This window comes from Giraffa tippelskirchi, chromosome 3 (assembly GCF_054371585.1).
Source record: "Giraffa tippelskirchi isolate mGirTip1 chromosome 3, T2T-mGirTip1v1.2.pri, whole genome shotgun sequence".
NCBI classification, from domain to species: Eukaryota; Metazoa; Chordata; class Mammalia; order Artiodactyla; family Giraffidae; genus Giraffa; species Giraffa tippelskirchi.
The window spans coordinates 124558815-124578051 of record NC_137277.1 but is presented as its reverse complement, the minus strand read 5'-3'; the positions used below and the strand labels follow the sequence as shown (position 1 = coordinate 124578051).

The following is a 19237-nucleotide window of genomic DNA, read 5'->3' as shown; positions in this document are numbered from 1 at the left end:
ACCAGTGAGGGGCTGCCAGGGCCAGACAACCTGCGCTGGGTAGACAAGGTCAGAAACTACTGGTGATGGGCCTGGGGGTACCGGGATGGAGGCAGGCCCCAGGGGACAGAAGTGGCCCAGGCCGCTGGCCTCTGGGGATGGGGGGCGGGTAGGGGGGAAGTTGAAGGGTTTCTGGTGGCACAGCATTGCCAGTGCCAAGTACAGTAGCCTCCCGACCCCCCTGGAGGGGCCTGGCTCTGCTAGCCCAGACACAGAAGTCAAGGCCAAGGAGCAGAAAGAAGCACTGGTCCTGCACTTGGATGAGTAGGAGTTCTCAAGATCAGTCCCTTCCCCCGCACCCCTCTCCCTTCAGGAGTCTCTGGAGGACGCCAACTGGAATTGTGTCTGCACGTGTGCTTGTTTTCATTTGCGCTTCCAGCACAAAAGCAAGGCCCCACAGGTGGAAAGGAGGGTGTGTGTATGTTGTGCGGGGCTCGGACTGCGTGGGAGCGGGAAGGGGGATGAAAGCACACATCGCAGCTCCCACCCACAGCCTGCGAGGCGGGTCCAAGTGCAGACGCTTGGGGAAGAGAGACGGAACCTCGTGCCACCTCCCCGAACTTATCCCCCTGCCGTTGGGATCCGGTAAGGTGGAAAAAGAAGGGCGACAGTGAGGGAGGGCGGTAGAGGGCAGAGATGGACCGAGGAGACCACAGAGGGAGGCACAGAAGCAAGGAGTCCACGCGGACTAGTGGGAGCAAAGGGGCTGAAAGGTCAGGCTGGAGAGCGCAGGCGGCGTGAGTGGGTGGCGCGCCCAGGAGGGGAACAGGCTGGCATCTCCTTACCTGGCCGGTGGTGGAGCATCTTGCAGTGGGTCGGGGCCGGGATGGGCAGACCCTGCAATGCTGTCACTTCGGGGGCAGCAAGGCGCTGGCCACGGAGCCCGCAGTTGATAAACTTGCCATGCCCAGGGCTCGCGGTGGCAGCTGGGGCCAGACGCGCCCCGCCGCCTACCGCGGCCGGCAGCCGAGCCTCCTCCGTGCGCTCCCAGGCGCTCTTCCGCTTTGTTGTGTTGGGCTGGTCTTCCTGAGCCTGCCTCGGGGTGCTGGGTGCCCTCTCGGCAATAGGACGTTTCCCCGGCCTTCCGGGAGGCCCCTGGGATCCGCTTGCCACTTTCCTCCCGGAGGCGCGCGTTAAACAGCTGCCCCGTTGCGCCTGGCGGGGCCGCGCTGTGCGCTCCTAGCAGGCGGCTCCGGCCTGTAGATTCCCGCCCCCCACCTTCTCCCCCTCCCCGCCCCTCCGCGGCCCCCCCATCGGAAGCTGCTTAGAATCAGGCTGTCAAATCCAGCCCATCTGCTGCAATCATAATCAGTCTCAACCGAACGGTTCTGACAAATCTCTGCCTGGAGCCGGAGTTGGGGGAGCCAGTGGGTGCGGGGCGCGGGCGGGAGGGGAGGAGGGGGCGAGGGGGCTACAGGGAACAGCGCGGGGAGAGCGGGACCTGGAGGCTTCTATTGTCTGCCCCAAACAGAGGAACTGAAAGGGGAAATGGGGATCCCAAAGGAGAAATAATGGTTTCCTTTCCCAGTTTCCGATAAGAAAAATCAATCCATCCTGGTGGACATATCCATCCCCTTACCCGCATCCCAAACCGCTGCTTGCTCTTTCTGGGTGGAACGAATGCTAAGGAACTGAACAAACAGGTCCTGTAATCTTATCATCAGGCTGATCCAGAGACTGACACGGATATTCAAAGTAGGATATTGTAATTGGCAGGTAAGAGCTAGAACTAACAATCATTTGTCTGCAGTCAGAAGTAGGTTCCCAAGTACATTTGAGAATCAAGTTTATGGAGAGAGAACCACCGTGTAATTTGCGATGAAGCTGGGCCCACTGCCTCCTGTTGGCATTTTGAAAGATAAAAGGAAAATCTGCTTTGGGCAAGAAAATGCTGGACTCAGGTTAGCCCCATATTTTAATGGAAATGTTCTTTTTAAAGAAATGCTATTTTATTAGAAAATCATGACTTCTGAAACTGATATTTTTTTCCCAACTAAAATAGTTTCTTCTGCAGATGAAATAAGTTTCTTCTTCTGCTCCTTTCTATAATATACTTTGAACTATTTTAATATGCCCCTGCAATATAATCACACATTTTTCTACTGGTTATAGGCTTATGGGGATTATGGCAATTTTTTTAAAATGAAAATAACAGCAGTCCTAGATATATATAAATCTTAAAGCATAAAGAATACAACCAGTGGGATTATGCCTGCTTTCATACATTCTTTGCAAGTGCTGGAAATGTTCAGTTACTCTGAATGATGGTATTTGTTGGCGAAATAATTTGTTGGATAAACAGATCACCAGTTGAAAAGTTGAAGAGGAAAAACTTTAAGTCATTTATTCAGATAGATGTAAAAGCCAGGTAAAAAATAACTATACTGTGAAAACTGAATAGAGCTTTAAAATAGTGCTCAAATCATTCTTTTGCTTGATGCTGTAGTTGAGAAATGCAGGCAAGTCACAGTAAGTCCCCCACTGATCCAGCCAGAGACTGTGTCTTCTACTTATTTTACAGCCCACTAGTATTTACAATAGGAATATGTAGTAATGGGCACTCTATGAATACTGATGGTTTGAAGTTTTAATTTACAGGTCACTGTAAATTAAAATCATATACATTACTGTGGCTGGACAGGTGAGCTAAAATGAAGTTCAAGTGTTACTTTTCCTCATAAATAAATAATATAAATAAAGGACAGCTACAGATCCAATGTTAAGATGGTTTTATAATATCTAAAAGTTTGTAATTTTTCATTGCCAGTTTGTTTAATGTGTTTATTAATATTAAAAATTCTGTTAAAAGATTGATCAACATGGTACCAAGAAGAAAATATTTCCAAAAATGCCCCCCCACCAGAATTAAGTATCATGCTGGTGAATAATTTAAGGGACAATGTCCAGGAAATCGGTGTCGTCCAAGGAGACAAGAGTTGAGTGGGAAGTCAGACCCTGGGCTACAGGCACCTTCCTGTTGTGTTCTGCTGTGTTTTTTCCCCTGCAAGCTGGTAGTTTTAATTGTATCAGGCCCACGTAAGTGAGAGGCTAAATTGATGGCCCCACCTCCAATCCATCGAGTCTTTGGTTCTAACTTCAAAATATATCCTGTCCAGTTGTCTCAATTATTTACTTCTCAGTTATGTATTGAGTGCTTGCTGTGTTTCAGTGCTGGAAAATATAAATGAGTAAACAATCAGAAAAAAAACATTTTGATCTTGTGGAACTTACATTCTGCAGGAGAAGACAGACATTATAAAAGAATAAGGAAATAATACTTTTTGTTAGAAAGTCATTGGTGCTAAGGAGAAAAATAAAGCAGGGAGGGTTGGGTGGTATTCAAGTTTAAGCAAAATTCTCAGTGATAATCCACTGAAAATGCCAAGTGTGAGTAAGTAAATACAAGAGGCATGGAAGCAGTGGGCCATGTAGATATCTGAGGGAAGAAGGTCCTGGGAAGCAGAAAGAGCAGGTGCAGTGGCCCTTAGAGATAAGTGTGCTGGGACAGGTCTGAGAACAGCAGTGAGGCAGTAGGGATGGAACAGAGTAAGGTGAGAGGGTTATGGGGGTGATCTGAGAGGGCAGATCATTGAGTGGGACAGAACAGGCCATTTGAATGCAGAGTTTCAAAGAATAGTAAGGAGAGATAAGAAAGCCTTCTTCAGTGATCAATGCAAAGAAAGAGAGGAAAACAATAGAATGGGGAAGACTAGAGATCTCTTCAAGAAAATTAGAGATACCAAGGGAACATTTCATACAAAGATGGTCACAATAAAGGACAGAAATAGTATGGACCTAACAGAAGCAGAGGATATTAAGAAGAGGAGTCAAGAATACACAGAAGAACTATACAAAAAAGAGCTTAATGACCCAGATAACCATGTTGGTGTGATCACTTACCTAGAGCCAGACATCCTGGAGTGAGAAGTCAAGTGGGCCTTAGGAAGCATCACTACGAACAAAGCTAGTGGAGGTGATGGAATTTCAGCTGAGTTATTTCAAATTCTAAAAGATGATGCTATGAAAGTGCTACATTCAATATGCCAGAAAATTTGGAAAACAGCAGTGGCCACAGGAATGGAAAAGGACAGTTTTCATTGCAATCCCAGAGAAAGGCAATGACAAAGAATGTTCAAACTACCACAAAATTGTACTCATCTCACACACCAGCAAAGTAATGCTCAAAATTCTCCAAGCTAGGCTTCAATAGTACATGAACCGAGAACTTGATCCAGACGTTCAAGCTGGATTTAGAAAAGGCAGAGGAACCAGAGATCAAATTGCCAACATCCGTTGGACCATAGAAAAAGCAAGAGAATTCCATAAAAACATCTACTTCTGCCTTATTGACTACATCAAAGCTTTTGACTGTGTAGATCAAACAAACTGTGGAAAATTCATCAAGAGATGGGAATACCGGACCACCTTACTTGCCTCCTGAAAAATCTGTATGCAGGTCAGGAAGCAACAGTTAGAACTGGAAACAGAACAACAGACTGATTCCAAATTGGGAAAGGAGTACGTCAAGGCTGTATACTGTCACCCTGCTTATTTGACATATATGCAGAGTGCATCATGCGAAATGCTGGGCTGGATGAAGCACAAGCTGGAATAAAGACTGCTAGGAGAAATGTCAATAACCTCAGATACACAGATGACACACCATTATGGCAGAAAGTGAAGAACTAAAGAGCCTCTTGATGAAAGTGAAAGAGGAGACTGAAAAAGTTGGCTTAAAACTCAACATTAAAAAAACTAACACCATGGCATCCAGCCCCATCACCATGGCAAATAGATGGGGAAACAGTGGAAACAGTGACAGACTTTATTTTGGGGGGCTCCAAAATCAGGGCAGATGGTGACTGCAGCCATGAAATTAAAAGACGCTTACTCTTTGGAAGAAAAGTTATGACCAACCTAGACAGCATATTAAAAAGCAGAGACGGTACTTTACTCACAAAGGTCTGTCTAGTCAAAGCTATGGTTTTTCCGGTAGTTATGTATGGATGTGAGAGTTGGACTATAAAGAAAGCTTTGCATCAAAAAATTGATGCTTTTGAACTGTGGTGTTGGAGAAGATTCTTGAGAGTCCCTTGGACTACAAAGAGATCAGTCAATCCTAAAGGAAATAAGTCTGGACTATTCATTGGAAGGACTGATGCTGAAGCTGAAACTCTAATACTTTGGCCACCTGATGTGAAGAACTGACTCATTGTTGGAATGTGTTGGGGAAAATTGAGGGCAGGAGGAGAAGGGGATGACAGAGGAGGAGATGGCTGGATGGCATCATCAACACGATGGACATGAGTTTGAGCAAGCTCTGGGAGTTAGTGATGGACAGGGAAGCCTGGCGTGCTGCAGTCCATAGGGTCGCACAGAGTCAGATACGACTGAGTGACTGAACTGAAGGACTGGCTTTACTCTTCAGTGATAAGGGAGGGCAGGGATACAGAGAGGTTTTTTTTTTTGGGGGGGGGTCAGGATTTTGTTTGTTTTTTGTCACCCTGTGCAGTTTGTGGAATCTTAGTTCCCCAACCAGGGATTAAACCCACTCCCTCATCAATGAAAGTGCAGAGTCCAAACCACTGGACCACAAGCGAATCCCCCAAAGAGAGTTTTGAGCAGAGGAATTCCATGATCTGACTTTTGTTTAATAGGTCATTCTGGTTGCATGCATGCTAAGTCGCTTCAGTTGTATCTGACTCTTTGTGACCCCATGGACTATAGCCTGCCAGGCTCCTCTGGCCATAGGATTCTCCAGGCAAGAATACTGCAGTAGATTGCCATGCCCTTCTCCAGAGGATCTTCCTGACCCAGGGATTGAACCCACGTGTCTTACATTTCCTGCATTGGCAGGCTGATTCTTTACCACTGATGCCACCTGGGAAGCCCCATATTGCAAACTAATTACAGAAGAAAAAGGAAGATGGTAAGGGGGAAGATCTGTTATTAGGCTATTGCAAAAATCCAAGTAAGACAGAGTGACTTGTGCAGGACCATCACAAAAAAAATAATGAGAATTTGTGGCAAGTTGGGATGGTTTGGAATTTAGAGCCAACAGTATTTGCTCAGGAAAGGGAGTTTGGAAGTCAAGGAAGGAGTAAAGAATAACTCCAAGTATTTGGACTTAGCAGCCAAAATGATGGAGTTGCTATTAATTGAAATGTGGAAGACAATGGGTAGAGCAAATTTTGGTGGAAGAAGATGAGGTTTGGTGTTAGATGTGTTAAGATTAGGATGCCTATTAAGTTACATTTTTAAATAGCTATGTAAAGCCCTTCAAATAGTTCCTGGCTTTTGCTAAGGACCATGTAAATATTTGTGGTGGTGGAGCTTGTGTTAGTTGGATATGTTATGATGGCTGTTATTGTAATTATTGATATTTGCCAACCAAAATGAGATATTGAGAAGGCAGTTGAATAAATATTAAAGTATTGTGTTAAGGGCACAAGTCCAGTATGGAGATGTATATTTTGGAATTGTATACAGTATGGATGGTTAAATTAAATTCATCATCATATCAGGTGGGCCATTAGGCTGAGAATACAGTTGGAAAAGAGAAGATGTTTCAGGATTAAATCCCAAAAGACATTCCAACTTTAAAAAGTCAAGAAGATAAAGAGGAACCAGCAAAGGAGATGGCCCCAAACGGCAACCCGAGAGGGAGGAGGTAAAGTAGGAGAGCAGACTCCCTCAGGAACCTAGTAATCAAGGTATATCAAGGAAGGAGTGACCTGCTAATCAGAGTCTCCTGGTATGATCGTCTTCATAGAGAACCCAAAAGAACATATAGGAAGGCTATGAGAGAGTTACTAGAAAACTTAATTATCTATTATCTGTTTACAGTACAACATCCAGGGTGTCCCATCTGAGCAGCTGCTCAACTTTGCTGGGAGCTTTCACGAGGCCTGGGGCCTGCGCCTGCAACTGGCCATCACCCTCTATCTGCTGCACCAGCAGGTGGGTGTGGCCTTCATGGGTGGTCTGATCCTGGCGCTGCTGCTGGTCCGTCAACAAAGTGATTGCCACCCACATCATGACCAGCAACCAGGAGATGCTACAGCACAAGGACGCACGGGTTAAGCTCATGACAGAGCTGCTGAGTGGCATGCGTGTCATCAAGTTCTTCGAGTGGGAGCAAGCACTGCTCCCACTGTAAAGGTCAGGGGCCTGAGAGGTATTCAGTGTGTGCTGAATCAGGTAATGAATCAGTGAAGGATCAAATGCCTTATGCTGAAAAATATTTCTCGGCTTATCTATGGATAATTTTTGAGGGGTTGCCTATTCTTAAATTAAAGAAATATTGATGTAGAACAAGGTTTCTGAGAGGGAACAGATATGTTTCCCTCTCAGTAAGCAATGTCAATAGACCAAAGATTTCTAGCCCACAAGTTTCATATAGAATGTTTTCTCAGATGATGTTCAATAAAATGTGAAGTAGTAACAAAGAAACAACTTGCAGATATATGGAAGTTTAAAAATATACTTCTGTAAGTAATTTTCAACTTAAGACAACAACCCAATTTAAGTGTGCAAAAGATTTAAATACAACCTTATCAAAGAAGATATAAAAATGGTAAATCACTGCATGAAAAGATGATCGTCATCATGAGTCACTAGAGGAAAGCAAGTTAAAATCACAGTTACATTTACTCACACCCACAAGAATCAACAAAGTTTAAAATATTAACAATATCAAGCGTTGGCAAGGATGTAGAGCAACTTAAATTCTCATACATTGCTGATGGAAATGCAGAAGGGTATAGCAAGTTTGGAAAACCAGTTGACAGTTTCTCAGAAAGTTAAACACAGAAAAGAGATATGTATCCCAGTGTTCATTGCAGCACGATTTACAATAGACAGGGACTGGAAGCAACCTAAATGTCCATCAACAGAGAAATGGATAAAGATGTGGTACATATACACAATGGAATATTACTCAGCCATAAAAACGAATGAAATACTGCCATTTGCAGAGACATAGATAGACCTAGAGATTGTTATACTGAGTGAAGTAAGTCAGAAAGAGAAAAACAAATACTGTATAATATCACTTATATGTGGAATCTTAAAAAATGGTAAATTTTATCTGCAAAGCAGAAATAGAGACACAGATGTAGAGAACAAACTTATGGATACCAAAGGAGGAAGGAGAGGGTGGGGTGAATTGGGAGATTGGAATTGACATATATACACTACTATGTATAAGATAGATAACTACTCAGATGGTGAAGAAATCTGCCTGCAATGCTGGAGATCAGGGTTCAATCCCTGGGTTGGGAAATCCCCTAGAGAAGGGCATGGCAACCCACACCAGTATTCTTGCATGGAAAATCCCATGGACAGAGGATCCTGGCAGGCTACAGTCCATAGAGTAGCAAAGAGTTGGACACGACTGTAGCAACTTAGCATGCATGTACCAAAGCCATTAATTAGCTAAAGGATTGATGGAAAATAAAATACTCATCCAGTATCAAGCATCACCTCCTGATTTTCTGCTAACTGTTAAGGGAAAAGTTTTATTATACAAGGGAGAGATTCCCTGACACATTCCTGCTTATATGATGCTATATGAGAAGAGCACCACACCACCTATGGGGTAGTCTTGGAAAAACCGTGTTTAACCTGAATCTAGGCAAGGACTTTGACATAATTCCCAGCTTATAAGAAGTAAGGAAGACAAATTACACTACAAAGAAACAATAAGGCATATGCAAAATACAGGGTGCTCTGCAGCACTTAATGTCTGAGTAGAAGGAAGTAGAAGCAATAAAAATAGATTAAATGATGGAACTAAATGAAACTAATGGGGTTAGATCTTGGTCCAATATAAAAGCTTTAAGAGACTTTAGAGGGACTTCCCTGGTAGTCCAGTGGCTAAGACTCCACACTCCCAATGCAGGGGGCCTGGGTTCAATCCCTGGTCAAGGAACTAGATTTCATATGCCACAACTAGAACCCATGATGCCACAATACCTAGTGCGGCCAAATAAAACAAATATTAAAAAAAAAAATTAAAGACACTTTGGAAATTAAAGAAATTCAAATAAGGTTGGCATTGAATAGGATAAGAGAAGTTTTATTACTTTTCCTAACGATGAAAATGATAGTGTTTATAAAGGCAGTAGTCCTTGGTTTTAAAAGACACATGCTAAAGTATTCAGGGTGAAGTATCATTGTGTTTACCACTCACTTTGGAAAAATTATATATGAAACAAAATATTAACATTTATTTAGGTGGTGCTAGTGGTAAAGCAACTTAGCAGCAGCAGCAGCAGCAGCAGTGCTAAAGTATCTCCCTGCCAATGCACGAGACACAAGAGATGCATGTTCGATCCCTGGGTCAAGAAGATCACCTGGAGCAGGAAATGGTAACCCACTCCACTATTCTTGCCTAGGAAATCCCACAGACAGAGGAGCCTGGTGGGCTACAGTGCATGGGGCTGCAAAGAGTCAGACATGACTGAGCATGGTGCCAAGTTATGGATAAATGAGTATTTCATTGCCCTGGTCTTTTACTTTTTTCTATACATTGAATTTCTTCATAATAAAAAATGAAAAAATACATACTTTTAAAACCCAATAGTTAAATATAAAGGAGTTAGAAAAAAATAGAATTTAATGTCTTAAAACACTATCAAAACTTGCAAGATGAAAACAACTAAAGCAGTACGTAAAGAGAAATTAATAATTTTAGTGCATTTCTGGAAATGAAGAAAATTGGAAAATTAATGTGTAAAGCATCCAAGAGGCAAACATCTCATAGCAATAAACAAGTAGAATAAAAGAATTAGTAAAGATAAAATCAAAGTCTAATAAAGTATAACATAAAGCATTAATACAGGATCAATAAAACAGTGCCTGCTTAGATCAATGAAAAACAGAGAAGACATAAATCACTAAGTTTTGGAGTAAAAAAAGCTGCACAACTAAGGATACAAGAGATTTAAAATAATAGGACTGCTTCACTATGAGCAACTTTATAGCAATAAATTTTAAAACACAGATAAAATCATCAATGTCCTAAATTTTTAATAATCTGTCCGTAAAACTCGAGAATCAACAGAATCTTGGACAATACATCAACTCAATAGTTGAAAATAAAAATTTACCCCTGCATAACCAATAGGCCTAGATTTTAAAAACATCTTTATTAAGATATAATCCATATACTATAAAATTCATCCATTTAAAGTGTACAAACCATCACCATCATTTAAATTTAGAAGAACTTTCATAACCCCTTCCCCCAAAATCCTCCAGTACCCATTTGTAGTCACTCTTCATTCTCCAGCCAGAGGTAACCAACAATGTACTTTCTTTCTATAAAATTTGCTTATTCTGGATATTTCATATAAACACACTCATACAGTATGTGATCTTTTGGTTTTGTCTTCTTTCACTTAGCATAATGCTTTCAATACCTGTCCTGCTGTAGCATATATCAGTATTTCATTTCTTCCTGTTGCCAAATAATATTTCATTCTATGCATAGATATCATTGGATAAATTTTGTTTCAGTTCCTATGCCCATTTTTGTATTGGATTGTCATTTTATTGAATTGTGGGTCCAGTCTCTTTTAAGGCAAGTTTTGCAAAGCTTGAAAACAATACAAAAACTCATATTCAAATCTTGCAGGAAAAGTTCTAGTAAAAGAAGGCGGGGAAGGGAGAAAGATCAAAGAGAAGGGGGAGAAAAAGGAGAGAGGAGAGATTTTATGAGTCATCTAGAATGACCTCGATACTAAAAGTAAACATGTATCATACAGGAAAGCTAATGAATGTTGTCCTAAAAATTCTAAATAAAACAATCCATCAGTGTGAAAAATAAAAAATAGTAGGAATAATAACGGTAATAACAATAAAGAATGACCAAATAAGGTTTATCCTATAAAGCAAACCCATTTATTCCTGGAGATTTATACACTGAACTTTACCAGCTGATCTTGAAATGTTTATAAGAGATAAAGGCCAAAAATGCATAACTAATCTTTAAGAATGGTGACTCCACTAACATCCAGAAATGAGTCAGGCACCTTACTATAAAGGTAGGTAATTAAGCAGGTAAGTGAGGTAGGCAATTGCATCAGTGAAATAGTAAGAGAGCCTAGAAATAGACGTACATCTATTGAATAAAGGTGTTGGTCAGAAATGGTATCATTGGGACTTCTCTGATGCAGAGGGTGTGGGTTTGTCCTTGGTCATGGAGCTAAGATCCCATATGACTCGTGGCCAATGAACCAAAACATAAAACAAAGTAATATTATAACAAATTCAATAAAAGACTTTAAAAATGGTCCACATTAAAAAAAAAAGAAATGGTGTCATTAATTAGTGGAGAAAGAACTGACTACTGAAACAATGGCAACAAACCCACTTTCTATCTGAATAAAGAACTCAGACCATTCACAAAAAATAAACTAAGATTAAACACTGAATGTAAAGGAGAAGAACAAGTTAGAGGACTTTTTACCTCCAATTTTAAGACAACGCTACCCAATTTCAAGACTTAAATAAAGCCACAGTAATCAAGAGAGCATAATATTTGAGAAAGGACAGATATATTAATGGAGAGACCAGAAATAGACCCTCATAAATACAGCCAACTGATCTTTGACAAAAGAGAAGAGACAATAGAACAAAGATAGTCTCTTCAACAAATGGTCCTAGAATATCTGGAAACCCACATGCAAAAAAAAAAAAAAATCTAGACTCAGACTTTACACCCTTCATACAAATTACTCAAAATGGATCAAAATGGACATAAGGACAAAACACAAAACCATAAAACTCCTAGAAGATAACATCAGAGAACATCTAGATGATGTTGGGTACAGTGGGTACAGTGATGCCTTTTTAGATATAACATTAAAGAAATAATCCATGAAAGAAATGTGATAAGCTGGACTTCATTAAAATTAAAAACGTCTGCTCAATGAGATACAGTATCAAGAAAATGAGAAGACAAGCCACAGATTGGGAGAAAATATTTGCAAAGGACATATCTAATAAAGGACTATTGTCTACAATTTACAGAGAAGTCTTGAAACTCAACAATAAGAAAACAACCTGATTTTAGAAATGGGCCACAAACCTTAATAGGCACCTCACCCAGCAAATAAGTGTATGAAAGGATATTCCACACAATGTCATCGAGGAAATACAAGCTAAAACGATACTAATGAGATACCACTACATACCTGTTAGAATGGGTAAGATTCGGTGGTAACACCCAATGGTGGTGAGGATGTGGAACAACAAGGTCTCTCATACATTGTTGGTGGGAATGCAAAATGGTAGAGCCAGTTTAAAAACAGTTTGGAGTTTCTTACAAAACTAAACACATTTGTACCATATGATCCAGCAATCATGTTCTTTGGTATTTATTCAAAGGAGTTGAAAACTCATATCCAAGCAGTGAGGAGGAGGGAAGGATTGGGAGTTTGGAACTAGCAGATATAAACTATTACATATAAAATGGGTAAACAAAGTCCTACTGTAGAGCACAGGGAACTATATTCAATATCCTGTGATAAATCATAATGGAAACAAATATAAAAATATGCATATATATGTATATATGTATAATTGAGCCAATTTGCTGTACAGGAGAAATTAAACATAACATCATAAATCAAATATACTTCAATAAAATTAAAAAAATGAAAACTCACATCCACATAAAAACTTGCATACAGATATTTACAGTAGCTTTATTCATAATTGCCCAAACATGGCAATGTTTGGAAGCAACCAAGAGGTCCTTCAGTAATTGAATGCATAAACTATGGTGCCTCCAGACAATAGAATATTAGTCAGCAAAGAAGCTGGCTTAAAACTCAACATTCAAAAAACTAAGACCATGGCATCTGGTCCCATCACCATGGAAAATAGATGGGGAAAAGTGAGAGACCATTTTCTTGGGCTCCAAAATCACTGTGGACAGTGACTGCAGCCATGAAATTAAGGTGCTTGCTGCTTAGAAAAAGAGCTATGACAAACCTAGACAGAACATTAAAAAGCAGAGAAATCACTTTGTCAACAAGGTCCGTCTAGTCAAAGCTATGGTTTTTCCAGTAGTCATATATGGATGTGAGAATTGGACCATAAAGAAAGCTGAGCACTGAAGAATTGATGCTTTTGAACTGTGGTGCTGGAGAAGACTCTTGAGAGTCCTTTGTACAGCAAGGAGATCAAACCAGTCAATCCTAAATGAAATCAACCCTGAATATTCATTGGAAGGACTTATGCTGAAGATGAAGCTCCAATACTTTGGCCACCAGATGCAAAGAGCTGACTCATTGAAAAATACTCTGATGCTGGAAAAGATTGAGAGCAGGAGAAGAAGGGGATGACAGAGGATGAGATAGTTGGATGGCATCACCAATGACTCAATGGACATGAGTTTGAGCAAACTCCAGGAGATAGTAATGGACAGGAAAGCCTGGTGTACTGCAGTCTCCATGGGGTTGCAAAGAGTCAGAAACAACTTAGTGAATGAACAAGAAAAAGAAATGAACTATCAAGCCATGAAGAAATAGGGAGGAACCATAAATGCATATTACTAAGTGAAAAGCCAATCTGAGAAGGCTACATACTGTGTAATTCCAACTATATGACATTCTCGAAAAGGCAGACAATGAAAATACCCATGATTCTTAGATGTCAGAGGAGAGCTGGAAATGAATAGAAAGAACACAAGGGATTTTTAGGGCAGTGAAAATACTCTGCATGACACTATAATGATGGATATATGTCATCAATTTGTTCAAACCCATAGAATGTACACCACCAAGAGTGAACATTAAGGTAAACTATACATTTGGGTGATTATGGTGTGCCAACATAGGTTCACGGTTGGTAAAAGTGTACCATTTGGTGAGTGGTGTTAATAATGGAGCTGGGGTGATATGCACATGTGGAGGCAGAGGGTATATTGGGAATCTCTGTATCTTCCTCTCAATTTTTTGTAAACCTATACCTGTTCTTAAAAAAGTAAGTCTGAAAAGAAAACACACATGAAAAGCAAGTCTATAAAACCTTTTGAAGAATGCTTTGGAGAATATGTTTATATCATCAGGCTGGGAAGGATAAAGAAGTATTTTACTGCATTATATTTTTGAACCACTGTGAAAAGAAAAAAATTACCATAAAGAAAATGAAAAGCTAAGGCACAGAATAGAAGAATATTTTTGAAACATATATAACTAAGAGGCTTCCTAGGTGGCACAGTTATAAAGAATCCACCTGCCAATGACGGAGATGTGGATTCGATCACTTGGTCAGGAAGGTCCCCTGATAAAGGAAATGGCAACCCATTTCAGTATTCTTGCCTGGAAAATTCCATGGAGAGAGGAACCTGGAGGGCTACTGTCCATGAGGTTGCAAAGAGTCTAACACAACTGAGCACACACACATAACCTAAGAAGAATCACTATCCCAAATCGATAAAGAAAAACACTTCCCTGGTGGCTCAGCTGGTAAAGAATCCACCTGCAATGCAGGAGACCTCAGTTCGATTCCTGGGTTGGGAAGACCCACTGGAGAAGGGATAGGCTACCCACTGCAGTATTCTGATCTGGAGCATTCCATGGACTGTGTAGTCCATGGGGTCACAAAGAGTTAGACACAACTGAGAGACTTCCACTTCACAAGTATAGTAGAAAATAATTTTTATAAAGAAAATATATTAATAGGCAGTTCACAAAAGAAGATAATTGAATGGCAATAAATAAAGTGCTCAATCTCATTCCTGGGATAATACAAATTAAAACAACACTGAGATACTATTTCATGCCTATCATGATAGGAAAACAATAATCATTCTGATTACAGTATGTTTTGGTGGGGCTTCGTGGAAAACAAAACTCTGACACGTATCAGGCAAGAACACTTAGATCTATGCTGGAAAGGTGAAAGCACTCCTGGTCTAAAACATGGCTGCCCCATATCTATGTCCCTGCAAGAGGGCAGTCTCACACACATATATATATACAAGCACACGTGGAACATACAAAATTGCAGTATTTTGTTGTTGTTATTTGCTGCTAAGTCACCTCAGTCGTGTCCGACTCTGTGCGACCCCATAGACAGCAGCCCACCAGGCTCCGCCGTCCCTGGGATTCTCCAGGCAAGAACACTGGAGTGGGTTGCCATTTCCTTCTCCAATGCATGAAAATGAAAAGTGAAAGTGAAGTCGATCAGTCGTGTCCAACTCTTAGCGACCCCATAGACTGAAGCCTACCAGGCTCCTCCATCCATGGGATTTTCCAGACAAGAGTACTGGAGTGGGGTACCATTGCCTTCTCTGTGTTGTTATTTACTTGGCTGTAAAACTCCAGCAATTTAATAACAAATGCTTCCCCACCCACACCCATCACAGCACTGGGAGAATCCTGGGACCAACCATTAATGTGGGATGTGCTGTGAAAGCCAGGGTGAGTGGCAGCAGCCAGCTGACTTCTGGGAGCATCAGGTCCTTAAAGTTCCATCAAGGGCAGGCTGGAGCTGCCCATGGGCCCAGCCAGAGAGGATAGGTGGAGGCCAGGCTCAGGAGAGGAAAAGGGGGGATAAAAACAGAAGTGATGCTGGTCTGTCACCAAACCAAGTCCCCCTGGTCTGCCTGTGCCAAGTCCAGCTAACAGGAGTTGGCCTTGCCCATCAGAAGGCTGCCGCCACTCACACTGTGCCTGCCTTCTTGACCTTCAAAAGGTATATGTTCTAGTTATAAGATAAATAAACACTAGGGATATACTGTACAACACGATTGATATAATTAACACTGCTCTACCTTATATATGAAAGTTGTAAAGAGAGTAAATCCTAAGAGTTCTCATCACTAGCAAATTTTTTTTCCTTTTATTTTGTATCTATATGAGATAATGAATGTTCACTAGCTTACTGCAGTAATCATTTCATGATGTAAGTGAACTCATGCTATATATATCTTAAACTTATATAGTACTGCATGCCAATTATATCTCAATAAAACTAGTGGGGTAAGTCATTATATATTCAGTCTCATAGTAAATATCAGTAAGTTCCATAAGGTTGAAATATGACAAAGGTTTGTGGGTAAAATGAAGTAGAACAATAAATTATCAACAAATTTAAAAATGTAAAAGCTCAAAGATGTCCTGGTGGTCCAGTGCCTGGGACTTCCTACTCCCAATGCAGGGGGCCTGGGTTCGATCCCTGGTTGGGGAACTAGATCCCACATGCCACAACTAAGTGTTCCCACATCACAACTAAAGATCCCACATGCCACAGCAAAGATCAAAGATCCTGTTGCAGCCTTCTTGAAGTAAAATTTGTCAACATCTCTAACAAAATTCCATGTATATTTACAATTGGAGTGAGCATTTTCACTTTTTGGAAGTTTTCCTGAATGAAAGTATGAAAGTGAAAGTGAAGTCGCTCAGTCGTGTCCGACCCTTTGCGACCCCGTGGACTGTAGCCTATCAGGCTCCTCCCTCCATGGGATTCTCCAGGCAAGAATACTGGAGTGGGTTGCTACTTCCTTCTCCAATGGATCTTCCTGACCCAGGGATCGAACCCAGGTCTCCCACATTGCAGGCAGACGCTTTAATCTCTGAGCCACCAGGGAATACTTCCAACAATACAAAAATACACAGGCACATGATTATTCAATGCTCAATTGTTTGTAATTTTAAACTGTTGTTTAAAATATATTTAACTTATTCTTACTCTACATTTTTTCTTTATCCTTATTTTATGATTTATCTTTTGGACTGGATTAAAAACAATTAATTTTGTAATCCTTTATGAACAATTTCTACACTATTTTCTCTGTGGTAGCATTGAATAAATGCTTATTGATTTGAAAATTATTAGGGCTAAATAATCATTTGTTATAAGAAATTTCATTTTGAAATAAAGCTTTCATATAACTAACAATATATGGCTTACTAATTTTGGATTTATTGAAGATTGTTGTCTGCCATATTTTTTTCATGGTTCCTATGAACTTTCTGTTAATTGGGAAATTTGATTTCTTCAATAATTAAACCTCTGAGGCTAGGGTACAAGGCTGAATTCAGCACATCCACTTAGAGAAGATTTCACTGGACTTGCTACACTTTTGCAGTCACAAGTGAGCAGATCATCATTCTAGGATAGCATTATTGTCTTTAATGAAATTTATAAATGAAATGCACTTAAGTAGTACCTGGTTATTCTTCTGGGCCTTGGTGAAAAAAAAAACAGATAAATACACATCTATGTTCTACAGATTGTTCTATTTTTTGAAGCTTAAAGATTCGTGTTCTTTCATTGTGCTTAGTCACTCAGTTGTGTCCAACTCTTTGCGACCCAATAGACTATAGCCTGCCAGGCTCCTCTGTCCCTGGAATTCTCCAGGCAAGAATACTGGATCGAGTATCCATTCCCTACTCCAGGGGATCTTCCCAACCCAGGGATCAAACCCGAGTCTCCTGCATCATAGGCAGATTCTTTACCACGTGAGCCACCAGGGAAACCCATTCTTTCATTAATAAAATATAGTTATTTATTCAACTATCATTTAGTAAGCAACTATTACTCAGATACAGGTTTTTAAATTCAAAAATCTTTGAGCCAAAAATGTTTCATGATTTCAAATTTTAACAACTGATTTTCTGAATATTTTGTGTTGTATTCAGATCTTGTCTTAGAATGTCTCCTGAAATTAGTGTGGGTGTGTTACATATATTAGTATTTTTTTTTATTAATTTTACCTGATGATTTATGAGTTTCCATTTTTAATGTTTCTCATAATAGACATATATGAAAGAATATGATTATTGAAAAGAGCCTAGAATCACTCTTTCTGCTTGCTCTATAGATAGGGAAATTGAGCTTACATTATATTTAGGACCACACAAGGGATTTATAGAGAGAACTGAATGTTGGCTAGGAGGTTTCCACATCCACTGTTCAGAACCCTAGCCACCAGACCTGTGGACCTTTAAGTGCCCCAGGACTTAGCAGAGCAGCTCTAAAAGATGCCTTAGAAAAACATAAAGACACAAAATCATAATTATGTTGACCCTTAATCCTTCTTTACTTATACAGAAGTCGGTATGTAGATACTTGCAAAACAACACAAACATGTTTTTTAAAAAACACATTCTAGATCACGAATTGGCACCCACAGGCAAAATCTTAGCTATTGTACCAAATAAAATTTTGAGGGGACACAGTTATACCCATTCACTTATCTGTGACTGCTTTTCAGCTCCAGCTACAGATTTGAGTAGTTGTGACAGTGACCATAAGGATACAGCCAATAAAGCCAAAAATATTTATTGTCTGGCCCTTAACAGAAAAATGTATTCACCCCCCCTATAGAAAATATTGCTCTCTTACAAGCAATAACTATAAGCATTAATAACTATACTTTAAAACACTGCTAATGATTATAATTTTGAGCTACACTTGGAAACAACCGTGGTAATTAAATGCATGTTATAGAGTCTAATGAGCCCTCAAGTTTCTGATATAAGTTGTTCTACAGCATATACGCTTCTGCAGAATCTGAAACATTCCATTTTTAATAGTTAAGAGTAATTTTAGCTAATTAACTTTTAAAATTAAACCTAAATTAACATTTTATAACCTGCAATAACTACAGCTAAGAATACTTCCCAATAATTAAAATACAGTGTTCCTAATGAATGAATATCTACTGTAACTTTCTTTACAGAGACAGTTATAGTTGCTTTTATAGTTTCATTTTGTTCTTTGTACATTCAAGATTATTGTATTTTCCCAACATACAAACATGAAATTTTTTCAATCTATTTTTATATATTAGGAATACAACATTTATCAAATTTCTATGTTATACTATAAAATCTTAAAACTCTAGTTACTATTTGAGCAATTACAGTAACTTATTTTTTTAATTTTTATTTTATATTGGAGCATAGTTGATTAACAATGTGATTCAGTTATACATATATGTGTATCTATTCTTTTTCAATTACAGGAAATTTAAAGGAATATTAAGAAGAATGGTTTCCAGAGTTGCTTATAAAAGGAATAGAATTTTGAGACATATTATTCAGATATATTGGGGATAAAATAAAGAAAAAGTCTAAAGCAGAAATTGGCATATAAGGGATTGAAATAAGGTAGCACCATAATAAATTATTAATTTTTAGGAAATATTTTCTAGGCACCACAGAGAATCTGTTCT

The 19237-nt window shown here is 39.7% G+C and overlaps 1 protein-coding gene and 1 long non-coding RNA gene across 3 annotated transcripts in view; one reads left to right on the top strand and one right to left on the bottom strand.

Annotated features, from left to right (window-relative positions):
* The window catches only part of NCKAP5 (NCK associated protein 5), a 1233002-nt gene that overhangs the window by 670550 nt on the left and 543215 nt on the right, over positions 1–19237 (bottom strand). Inside the window, exon 1 of one of the 2 annotated variants that reach the window (XM_081579258.1) lies at positions 825–1575. The exons of the other annotated variant lie outside the window; for it this stretch is intronic. The gene's annotated coding sequence lies outside the window, so the exon portion shown is untranslated. Of the gene's footprint in view, positions 1–824; positions 1576–19237 lie in introns of those variants that run through there. 2 annotated transcript variants of the gene reach the window in all.
* On the top strand, positions 553–7491 carry LOC145541798 (uncharacterized). The gene is made up of 3 exons (XR_014079294.1): positions 553–624; positions 1790–1940; positions 6886–7491. It is a non-coding gene; the product is annotated as an uncharacterized LOC145541798 (long non-coding RNA).